The sequence below is a fragment of the Equus quagga genome, chromosome 7, assembly GCF_021613505.1.
Source record: "Equus quagga isolate Etosha38 chromosome 7, UCLA_HA_Equagga_1.0, whole genome shotgun sequence".
NCBI classification, from domain to species: Eukaryota; Metazoa; Chordata; class Mammalia; order Perissodactyla; family Equidae; genus Equus; species Equus quagga.
The window spans coordinates 33,676,476-33,688,476 of NC_060273.1; positions in this window are offsets into that span (position 1 = coordinate 33,676,476).

The window sequence follows — 12,001 nt, forward strand, 5'->3', positions numbered from 1 at the left end:
TGAACTTTATTTGCTCTTCTGAACTTAATCTTCTTCTTTGAAAATATTCTCACCTGTTGTTGTTACTTGCTATTTATAGAGGCTAATTCTTCAATCACTTCAAACCTGAGCAGTATTAGTAAAAACCGTCAACTCATCAAGAGGCAAGGAAACCCACTCGAAACCACCTGCCTTACTTTGAAACTGACTATTGATGTTGCTTTCAACGTCCTCAGCTCTTCGAATGACTCCTCTCGCCAGAAGGCTAAAAATCTTAGAATATGTCTATTTTCTCCATACACATTTTCTTTTTCAGCTGCCTCCGTCATGATTTAATGAACTCACCATTGGTAAGTGGCTCTCCTTGCTTGGCTAATATAATGGGCCACTCAGAAACTTCATTTACTTACAGCCTCATTTTTATTTTTTATTTTTGTGAAGATATTCTGATATGACGAGTTGTTCTCTTTTAAACTTTCAAGTTTTTCTAACTGTTGCTTTCCTGTGAATTGGGAATATCACGATGATGAATGTTTAGTCTGGTAACGTTAATGTGTTTTGTATTCTTTAGCACAGCTGTGGTGTCATTACATAATAAACACAGTGCTTTGCCATTGAAATCTATAACAAAATAGTCTTCACTCCACTGGGTCTTTTTTATTAAATTTTTTTTTTAAAGCATTGGCACCTGAGCTGACATCTGTTGCCAATCATCTCTGTTTCTTTTTTTGTTGTTGTACTTCTCCCCAAATCCCCCCAGTACATAGTTGTATATTCTCATTGTAGGTCCTTCTGGCTCTGTTATGAGGCACGCCACCTCAGCATGGCTGACGAGTGGTGCTAGGTCTGTGCCCAGGATCCAAATTGGCAAAACCTGGGGCCACCGAAGCAGAGCGTGCGAACCTAACCACTTGGCCATAGGGCTGGGCCCCCTCCACTGGGTCTTTAAAGTACAGTATTTGAAGCCCACTTTTCTTGTTTTACAGAATAGATATACACTTGTAAGTTCAAAAACTGTTGCAGTACAGTGATACATATGGCGGTACAGAGACCACATATTGTCTCTCTTGCAACTGCTTGACTCTGCCTTCATAGTGTGGATGATCATGGTTATGTCCCAGTAACACTCTATTTATGGACACTGAGATTTGAACTTTGCATAATTTTCATGTGTCACAAACTATTATTCTTCTTTTGATTTTTCTCAAACATTTAAAGACGTAAAGTTGTTTTCAAGCTAGGGGTGGTACAAAAACCTGTGTTGGGCTGGATTTGTTAAATGGGTCATAGTTTGCCAACGGCTGGTTTAGAGAGAAGATTAGAGTGCTAAATTCCTATGTTAGAAAAGAGAAAAGATGTCAAAATCAATGACCTCAGTTTCCACCTTAAGAAACTAGAAAAAGAATAGCAAATTAAATACAAAGTAAGCAGAAGAAAGGAAAAACTAAAGATCAGAGCAGAAATCACCAAAATGGAAAATGGAAACACAATAGAGAAAACTAATAAAACGGAAAGTTTATTTTTTTGAGAAGAGCAATAAGATTGATAAGCCTGTAGGTGGATTGATCAGGAAAAAAATAAAGACACAAATTATCAACATCAGGTAATATGTGGAGAAATGGAGCCATATGCTCTTCTCAATAGATGCAGGGAAAACGTTTGGCCAAATCCTACATCCATTCCTGGTAAGTTCTCAGCAAACCAGAGAGAGAAAGGAATTTCCTCTGCTTAATAAATAACAAACAAGCTCGAGTGAACTTTGGTGTCTGTATCTTTTGAGGAATTGGTCCACTGTATCTGAATTGTTGGATTTACTGACATAAAACTGTTGACATATTTTAATATCTGCAGGATCTCTGGCTATGTCATCTCTCCCTCTGGACAGTGATAAATTCTGTCTTCTCTCTTTTTTCCAATTCATCTGGCTAGACTATTAATTTTATTGATCTTCTCGAAGAATCAGGTTTTAGTTTCATTAATTTTCTCTATTAGGTTTTCTATTTCATTGATTTCTCCTCAAATATTATGTCATTTCTTCTTCTTGCTTTTGGCGAGTCTGATCTTTTTCTAGCAGCATAAGGTGGAAGCTGACTTCGTTAAATTTAGACCTTTGTTCCTCTCCATTATAGGCGTTTATGGCTACTTCCCTCCAAACACTGTTTTAGCTACATTGCACAAATTTTGATACATTGCATTTTTATCATTCGGTTCAAAATACCTATTCATTTACTTTTTGATTTCTTCTTTGACCAGGTTTTCTGCACATATTTTGGGGCTCTGTTGTTGGGTGTATATATGGTTATAACCGTATGTATTGCTGATGGATCAACCCTTTGATCATTATAAAGTATTCTTCATCTCCAGTTACAATTTTTGGTCTTGGAGTCTACTCCATTTGGTATTAGTGTAGTCATTCCACCTATCTTTTGGTTACTCTTTATACGGTATATCTTTTTTCATCCTTTTACTTTCAATCTATCTTTGTCTTTTAATCGAAAGTGATAATCTCGTCGATGGCATATAGTTGGATCATTTTTTTAACCCATTCTGCCAATCTCAGCCTTTTGATTGGAGTGTTTAATCCATTTACATTTAAAGTAATTACTGGTAAGGAAAGACTTACTTCTGCCATTTTGCTACTTGTTTTCTATGTCTTATGTCTTTTTTGTTCCTCTATTTCTCCTTTACCATCCTCTTTTGTATTAATTAGATATTTTCTAGTGCATTATTTTAATTCCCTTGTTGCCTCCTTTAATACATGTTTTTTGGGTTATCTTCTGAGTGATTTCCCTGGGGATTACAATTAACGTCTTAATTTAAAACAATCTAGCTTGGATAAATACCAACCTAATTTTGATAGAATACAAAAACACTCCTCCAATATACCTACATTCTCTACCCCCCTGCTTTGTCTCTTATCATCCTACTAATTATGTCTTACAAGCCCATCAACACAGTTTTAATAATTTACTTATTTGGACATATTTATAATAGCTTATTTAAAGTCATTGTCTAGTAAATCCAACATCTGAGATTCCTCAGGGCCGGTTTCTATTGACTGCTTTTCATTTTCTGTGTATGGGCCACCCTTCTCTGCATGAGACTTGCAGAGATGTATCATGTATCATTTACATGATGATGATACATGATACATGCTTTGCATGTATCTTTTTTTTTTTTGCATAAAACTGGACATTTCAAATAACATGATATGGCAGCTCTAGTAACCAGATTCCCTTCCCCCTCTCAGAGTTTGTTGTTTTTGCTCTGTTATTGTCATGCTGTTGGCTTAAGTGATTTTCTTTGATGGATTCTGTAAATTCTGTGATCTTATTCCTCGTGTGAAGCCCTGCTCAGTTATCTTGGCTCTCAGCTAATGACTGGACAGAGCTTTCCTTATCTGCCTTAAACCAATAAGTCTTCCAGGCTTTGCCAAGAGGCCCCTGTGTGTTGGAGCCACCTTCAACGCCCCTGCAGTCCACAACTCTGCCTTAGCTCTCACCTCCTGCTTGCTCAGAGTCTCAAGGCCAGCCGGGTGTGAGAGGTTACAGCTGTCTAAACATTTCCTGGGCTTGTGCACAGCCCCATGCACGGGCACGGCCTTCTAGATCCCCAGGAACAATATGTCAGAGCCTTGCAAAGCCCCTTGCAGGCTTCTCCTTCCCAAAATTTTCCCTTTTTTTGGTCAGCCTCTTGTTTGCCTCACCTGATACCATCACCCCAGGCAGCTGCAACATTATCCAGCTGCCACTGATTGTTTTTGACAAATGCCAGGGGCAGAGAGCTTTACTCCTGGTGTGAGTTCTTCATCAGAGCGAATGTGGATGGGGACGACTCCTGTGGATGGGGATTTTCTAGGGGGTCACCATACAGGTCAGGTGCTGGCAATGGGGATGGGGCTTTTGGGGGAAGCTTCAAGCCCATGTGGCCCCCTCCAGTGGCTGGTAGGCTGATGCTTTTCACAGCCTCTGTGTTTCCAAGCCTCCTGGTTTCCAAGGCTACCACAAAGCTGGGGAGAAGGGGATGGAAATAGGGCAAATTAAAATGCTCTGAAGTTCACAGTTCTTATAGATACTCAGCCATTTCTCTTGAATAAACTCCCCCCAAACTGTGGTTAATTTCCAAAGTCCTGGAAAAGGTTTTGACGATTTTTGGCAATGTTTTTGTTGCCTTTATGGAGGAGCAGGTTTTCAGAGGTCCTTATTCTTCCATTCTGGGAGGGCTTGTCCCCTCAGATTGACTCTCAATTCAATACACGAAAAAAATGAAGATGCAATATTTTGCTTCTGCACAAACATCAGCAAAAAGCTTTAAGATGTCTAAATCCAGCGCTGGCAAAGGTGAGAGGAAATGGGCTTTCTCGCACGCAGTTGGTGGGAGTGGAACTTTCCGGATGGAAATCTGGTACTTGCCCCAACAAATTGGAATTTCAAGTCTCCTGTCTGCCTGGTGGAGCCCCTCGGGTCAGAGATTCATAGGGTTGGAGGAGCAGCGTTGTCCTCCCAGGTCCGAGGGCAGAAGGAGGGCGTTTGCAGAGCGGATCATGGGGGGGACCTCCACCTGTTGCCCCCAGAGGGCAGGGCTCTGTGCTGTTCTGTTGGAGGAAGGGGGTGCTGCCCCCAGGGGTCTTCAGGAACCCCTCACAGATGGCTCTGGAAATTGGAGGGATGGAAGGGTCCCCCTTGATTTAAAATGTACCTGGGACTTCATTTCTAGGTATGACTGAGCGAAGACAGGGAGAGGTCCATGCCATTGAAAGAAGTCTATTACTCAAAGTTCCGCAGAAACCAGGGAACATGGAACCCTGCAGGGCCAGGCGAAGCCTCAGTGCACCCAGGAGACGGGGAGAGACACAGGGCCAGAGAGGAGCTGGGACCGTGCCTTCACTGCTGCTGTGGTGGGGAGCAGCCAGGTGGAGGCGTTTGTGACCCGGCAGGAAGTGAAACGCACATGTTAGGGTCTGTGGATAAAGGGTTTGCAAGGCGATTTTCGCTTGTCCGCAAGAGCCAGACCCCGGGGGAGATGGAAACAGCTTTGGCTGGTAGTTTGGCCTTGAGATCAACGGATGCCAGATCATCCATAACTAAATGTGTAAGAATAGGTTAGAACACCCCTTTCGTCACAAGCTTGGGCTCCACACTCTGGGCCAAGCGTAGCAGCCCAAGAGGACAGAATGCTCTCTTGTGGGAACTGGGGGGCCCGTCGTCATTCTGCAGATGGGCAGATGGAGATCCAGACTTACAGAGGAGGGGCGCTCACATCTCCGCAGAGACTATCCTGGGGCAGGACTGGAGCCAGACGTCTGGGCCTGCCTTACGGGCCCCCGTTTCACACCCACTTCCCAACACTGGACCTCATCCTGCTTCTGTACAGTGGCTGCTGCCCCGGAGGGGCCGGGTGAGTCTGCGCTACTCCTGAACTGTTCTTCAGCTGGAGGGGCCTCCCCAGGCTCCCCATTCTTCCCCACACTACCCAGACTCCTATCTGGGTACAGTTGGGGGAAGCTGTCCCCCTCTCCAGCCACTAGCCCAGTCCATCCCCTCGAGGGCTCTGGAATTCTTTCCAGGGAAGCCTGACTCCTTGATGTAGGTCCTGTATCTGAAACTCTCTGCCTCCATCTCCATCTGCCTCGGGGCTGGTCCGCGGCGTCAGTGAGAACGGGGTCCCTCCTTTCCCCAGGACCCTCACCTCAGCTCTCACTTTTCCAGACCCAAGGATCCTGGGGGCAGGTCCTGAGGAGGAAGAATGCTTGTGGATCCTCCCTGTGTGGCTTCGGGGACCCCTCCCCCTCCTCTACCCACAGAGTTTGCAAGCACAGGTCTGGGTGATAACGGGAGGTTGGCACCAGGATGAACTGGCTGCCACAGCGAGCAGCCCCCACCCAGGGATGCTGCCACGCAGAATGCGCCAGCTGTTCCCAGCATCCCCATGATGGTTCCCCAAGCCACCGCCTTCTTCCCATACCATACCAGTGCCCTTGGGTCTCAGCCCCAGAGAGAACCTGAGCCTAGAGCCTGCCCTTAATCCCAGGCTGGAGCCAAAGCACCCAGGACCCGGACCCCTGAACCCTTCTGCAGGAGATGCACTGGGCCACCCGGCAGCGGCCAGCCCAGAGACCTCGATACCATAGGGAAGCCTGGAGCTCACAGCCCGGTGCTGGGAGCCTGGAATGAGGAAGGGGGAGACCAGAATGGGGAGCCTGGCTAAAACCCCTGCTCCATAGCCCAGAGTGGCACCGGGGACAAAGGCCAGCCGAGTGAGCTCAGCCCTGAGTACCCAGAGGCCATCCTTCAAATCTATCGTGTCCCCTTCACAGCAGTAATGGTTTTTAATAAAACGTCTGTCTGTCTGTCTTCCTTATATGGTTAGGGCACTTAGGGTTGCAGCAGCCCCAGCTCATAGCAGCCCTGGGGGGATATTTCTGGAATGAAGGAACCGGCGTTGCTGGTGTAGTTCCGTGTGCTGCCACCAGAGGGCAGGGCTGACCCCACACGGTTCCCCTGGGACATCAGTGGGCACCCACGCCTTTCCCTGGGGTGGGACCGTTTCTCCTGAGAATCCGCGCTCTCCCGCCTGGGGTGATGGGTGAGGGTGCTCTCGGCTCTGGAGCCGAGCCACCCCTGGGGGCTGTCGTGGTCTCACTGCTCACGCGAGGTTCGTGTTTTCGCTCTGGTCCTCCAACTGTGCCACCACCTCCAAGTTCAGAGCCTCTTTCTCCTCCTTCCCGGCTCAGGCTGGGGCAAGTGGCTGCTCTGTGCAGGGTTTGAGGACGCCTGGGCCACTCAGCTGTGTATCCAGGCCTCCTGTTTTCAGCCTCGCTCCTCATCCCCACCCACTGGGGTCCCTGGGTCCCCCAACCCTGAGTCCCCCCCCTTTCGCGGTTACTCCTGCAGGAACTCAAGCTTCTGTCTGTTTTGCTCTGCTTGGGCCCCTCCCATTAGCACATCCATGTTTCCTCGGACATGGGTGGACAACCCTCGGCTGCTCTCAACTGTTTTCATGTTCCCTAACCCTGTGGGTTTTTAAATTTCATTTATTTACTTATTTTTTCATTTATTTACTTACTTATCATCAAAGGTAAGGTGCCCTGATTCTGAACTCTTAAAAATAAATGCTGCCCTACTTTTTTCTTCCTTTTTTTTTGGTGAGGAAGATTGGCCCTGAGCGAACTTCTATTGCCAATCATCCTCTTTTTTTTTCCTCCCCAAAGCCCCAGTACATAGTTGTATATCCCAGTTGTAAGTCCTTCTATTTCCTCGATGTGGGACGCCGCCTCAGCATGGCTCGATGAGCATGTGTAGGTCCACGCCCAGGATCTAAGCCCGTGAACCCCAAGCCACCGAAGTGGTGGGTGTGACCTTAACCACTAGGCCACCAGGCTGGCTCCTACCTTTTTTTTTTTTTACTCTTGTAAATTTCAGACTCAACAGATGGGCAATTCCAGTAAAAAAGAAAAAGAAAGGAAAAAAAAAAAAGGAAAGGAAATTAATAGGGCTCTTCAACAGTCCCCTAAAACCACCACCCTCCCAACAGCAAATCTGATATCCCTAGGCTGTTCCAAGAAAGGGAGATGGGGGTGGGGGCGGCGGGGGAGGGGGGGGGGAAGAGCTGATACAGAGTAAGACCAAATTGCATGACTTGCTGGAAAAGAAGATAGAAAAACCAGCGGCCTCAGTAGGAACCTGGGGTCCCTCCCCAGCCTCCCCCACTCCCTCCCTCCCCCTCTCAACCCAGCGCCTCTGGTGCTGGTTGTCGAATTTCAACCAGCTAGGAGTTTTGAGCCCAAAACGATTTCGACAGCAGGAAAAACTACCTGTTGCCCTTGAGCACGGCTGCATCGGTAAAGGGGGGGCCACCCCGTCACTGGGAGAGAGCTCGGAGGAGGAACGGACAGAGGGACACAGAAATGTAAGACTCCTGCCGCCCGGTACCTTGTCCTTAAGTGGAAGCTCTCCCAGGCCTCAAGGGACATGGACAGAAAAGAGGGTCTCACGTTGCTGGGCCTGGAATGCTGTCCTGGGGGGGCCGGGGGAGGCAGGCTGCTTCTCCCCTCTCAGGTCTACCTCGAACATCACCTCCTCCGAGAGCCCTCTGCCCCCATCCCTCCCGCCCACGGTCGCTGTCATTCTAAGGGAGCGTTTCATTATCTGCCAGTGACTGTGTTTGCTACCCTGTTTCCCTCCAGAACGGGAGCGCCGCTGCCCCACGGCAGAGCGCCCTGATGGTCCCAGATGGCCCGCAGACCCCATCTCAGCCCGGCCCCACGCACCCGGGATGCAGGGCGAGTCCCACCGGCCAAGATGCCGTCTAGGACGTGGTCCTAGGCCTGGGGGGCTGGCCAACCTGGGCGCAGCGGGCTGGGGGAGACCCGGCAGGAGGGGACCCCGCGCCCTATGAGCCGCAGGGCCCCACTCACTAAGTGGTCTAAGCCACTTTCGCCCACTAGCTAAGCCTTTTAAAAAAATAAATTCCTTGTTGTGGGTTTTCAGGCGGAGTGGGGATAAATATGTGTGTTTAACAGCCACGCCTCCCCCACCCCCCCGCCCCAGATTGTTCCAGGTGGTCAGTAGGTCTGGGGGAAGCTTAGGTGTCACATCCTGCATGTTCTGGGGGCAATTATAGTTTTGGCCCTGTTGTTATGGAGAAGCGGAGGATGGAGCAGAGCAAAGATGTTGAAGCTGACGCAGACACTCACGTATGCAGCCAGTGTCCATAACAACGCACATCTGGGGGCCCGTGGAAGGCAGTCAACACCTTTCTCTTCCCGTGCTGAGTTTGCGATCCAGAGACACACACACAGGAGTCAGACATGTGGAAGTGACAATACCAGCTTCATTACGACGAATACTGAATGGGAGGCACCACCTGGAGCTGGGACCACATGGGCTGCCCACGTGTGCCTGCCAGCCAGGGGTCTTCTGTGAGGGAAGGGAGAAGGACCTGAGGACCGGCTGCCCCTTGGGGAGACTGGGTGGGGTCTGCCTGGAGTACTCAGTGCCTTCTGTGAGCTCAGCAGCACTGTGCGGCCAGGTGAGCAAAGGGCGGAGGGCGTGGGAAGGCAGTCCATACTTCCTGGAAGTTATCAAAATCCCTTTCCGGGAAACGTGAGGTGTGGGAGACAAGTGTTGCCCACGGCATAAGATTTTTCCAGATCCCAATTTATTTCCCAGTGGGGAAGGCCACTTTTGTAAATAATCGGATCCCTGGCACCTCATTTTCAGGTAACTGGGCATCATGCATCCCAAATATGGTCAACGGAAACTGATGTATAGCAAACAGTAACACTTTAGTGAAAAAAACCACAGAGAGATGTTGCCACAACTCCGTTGAAGAGCTGCATGCCAGTGACCTAAAAGGCATTGACTGTGTGCACCAGTGGGGTCAGGGCCACGGGGAGTGGTCTTTTCTGAGGAGTGGAAGAGATCTGAAGAGCTCTGTTCTGTTATGGTGACCTCAGCCCCACAGAGGGTGGCCTCGAAGGAGTATGGGGAAGAGGGAACCCCCCGCCTTCCAGTGGGTCTGAAGAGCGATGAGTCCCCTCCATTCCAAGTGACTTGCTCAAGGGGAGACCAGACCCCCGGGGACCCTTTTCTGAAATCTATGAGAAGCTTCAGGAGACCAGACCAGCTGCGCCAATTTCCTTCCACAGAAGCCTTGACCCACAACGACCTGCATCAGGATCTCTCGCGATTACTGCTCTAAAGTGTGCCTTCTAAGACTCAAGGCAGATGATTGTGAAATTATGATTCTGTCCTTTATCTGCCTTCTGCAGAACTTCAGACGTCAGTCCTGTCAGCTTTTTCTCACCAGAACAGCCCTTCCACCCACTGGCCGTGGCTGCAGCGTCCTTTCCCGCCTGCCCCAGGTCTTTGCAGGAAGGCCTGGATGATGTCGGTTCCAAACGGTCTGAGGAGATGAGAAGCAGAAGACGGCACCGTCTGTGAAGATGGAGGGCTGGAGGTGTGGCTCCTACTGGCTCCTGAGAGCCAGTTCTTGACTTTTCAAGGATTTTGTGAGCCGGTTCACATCACATTGGTAGCTTTAGATGGACCAGAGCAGGCTTATTGACACCATAGAAACTGGCAAATGCTATCATTGAGGGCTTTGTGTTCACTCAGAGAGCCGGTTGTTGGTGCTCACCGTCACACCACTGCCCCAGTGCCCTGCTGGCTTTACCACCTTCGGGGACCACACTCGTCCTTACGGAAAGCAGTTTCCCTCCTCCTGAGTGAACCCCAAACCTGCTCCCCCTTCCTCTTGAGCATGCACACACGGCAGTAAGAGCCTACGCAGGTTTCTTTGCAACCATAAAGGCTAGAACCCGTCATCTGGGCAGAAAGGATTGTAAGTCAGTCATCCATTAGCATCTGACACTAGCGACCTGCTTCTCCCTCTGGACACAGGCCCCCGTGCTCTGGCCTCTGTAGGGGTGGCTTGTGGATTTTTCCCCCCGGCGAGCTCCATTCTGGGTGAGGTCCTCAGGAGTGGTGGCTCCACCGTGAATGAACCTTTTGAGATGCCTTTGTCAGCAAATCAGAGTCTTGCAGCAGATCAAAACCAGACTAGAAGAAAGGAACATCTGTCCAGGATGGGTTTCTTCCTTACTCTCTGCAAAATTAACATTTCATCTGAGTCTCATTTTCCCCTGAAGAAAACTAGTCCAGCACTGAAGTTCCACACACGTGAAATCTTATTTCTGTCTTCAGTTACAGGATCCTATTGTGTGGCTCACCAGAAAAGCTGTGTGGCCGGCAACCTATGGCTGAGCGTTTCTACCTAAGTCAGTCATCATTCCCACAATTCCCTGCCTTCTGGTGGTGATTCATTTTGCTAACATCTTAAGATCTTGGCACCTACGTTTATGAAAGATACTGGACCGAAACTTTTCCTGTCTCAAAATTTACTTTTTGGGTTTTGCAACAAGCCTATTCTGGTTTCCTAACACAAGTTTTCCATTCTCTGGAGTTTATGTAAGATTGCCGTTAATATTTTCCTAGATTTACTAATGAGGTCATCTGAGCCTGTAGATTTGTTGGTGGGAAGATTTTAAACTACAGATTCAATTTCTTGTCTCGGTTTCAGTGAGTGTTTTCTAGAAAGTTGCCCATTTTATCCCGATTTTCAAATGTATTGGTATAGAATGTTTGGAACAGCTTCTTATAGGCTCTGTAATGATGTCTCACTTTTCTCCATTCCTGATGGACTGAGGAGAGGACAGAGATGAGCAGGGCAGGCCATGGAGCAGCATGAGCCAAGCCCTGGCACAGAGAATGGACCAAGAGCTGGACCCGATTATTTGGAGGTCTGGGGCATGTGCCCCAAGGCTATAGAAGGTCCCCAGACCAGGCCCTGCTGATACTGGAGGAGTTCACCTGTTGGCAGAAGTAGCTGCCATTTGATTGGATGGTTCCATCAGCCTGGGGTCCTGGAAACAACCTGAGTGACTCTGCAGCTTGAAGCCAGAGGCAGGACAACCATCACCCCTCCTACAGGCTCTGCTGCCCTATCGGGGCCCCATTTCCTGGGCCTGACATCTCCGTGAGGCACGCTTACCCCAGGCCCCACCCCCACGCTTGCCTGAGCCCAGCTCATCGTCAACAGTCACACCCACCCATGTCACCTTCTTATGCCAGCCCTGCTCTGCACGGTCCTGCCCTCTCTGGCCTCCAGCTCAACCCCCTGCCACTTTTTCTGATGCCCTCACATCCACCTTGCTCCACCACCCAGCCAGCTGAAGGCAGATGTCACCCTGGGCCACCTGCTCAGCTTGGATCAAGTGGGGACCTATCCAGGCAATAATGGCCAGGACCCTCACAGGCTGGAGCAGAGCTGGCATGGCTGTGCTGCCACAGGACCCAGACATACCCACGGCCTGGTGTCCAATGGACCCCAGAACTCAGGACAGAGCCCAAGGGGAACATGTCATCGCTTTAGCCTCAAAATAACAAATAGTGCTTCTTTGCCTCCGAATAGAGGTGAGTGTCCTCCTTTGTGAATGACCCACTTATTTTCACTCACCCAT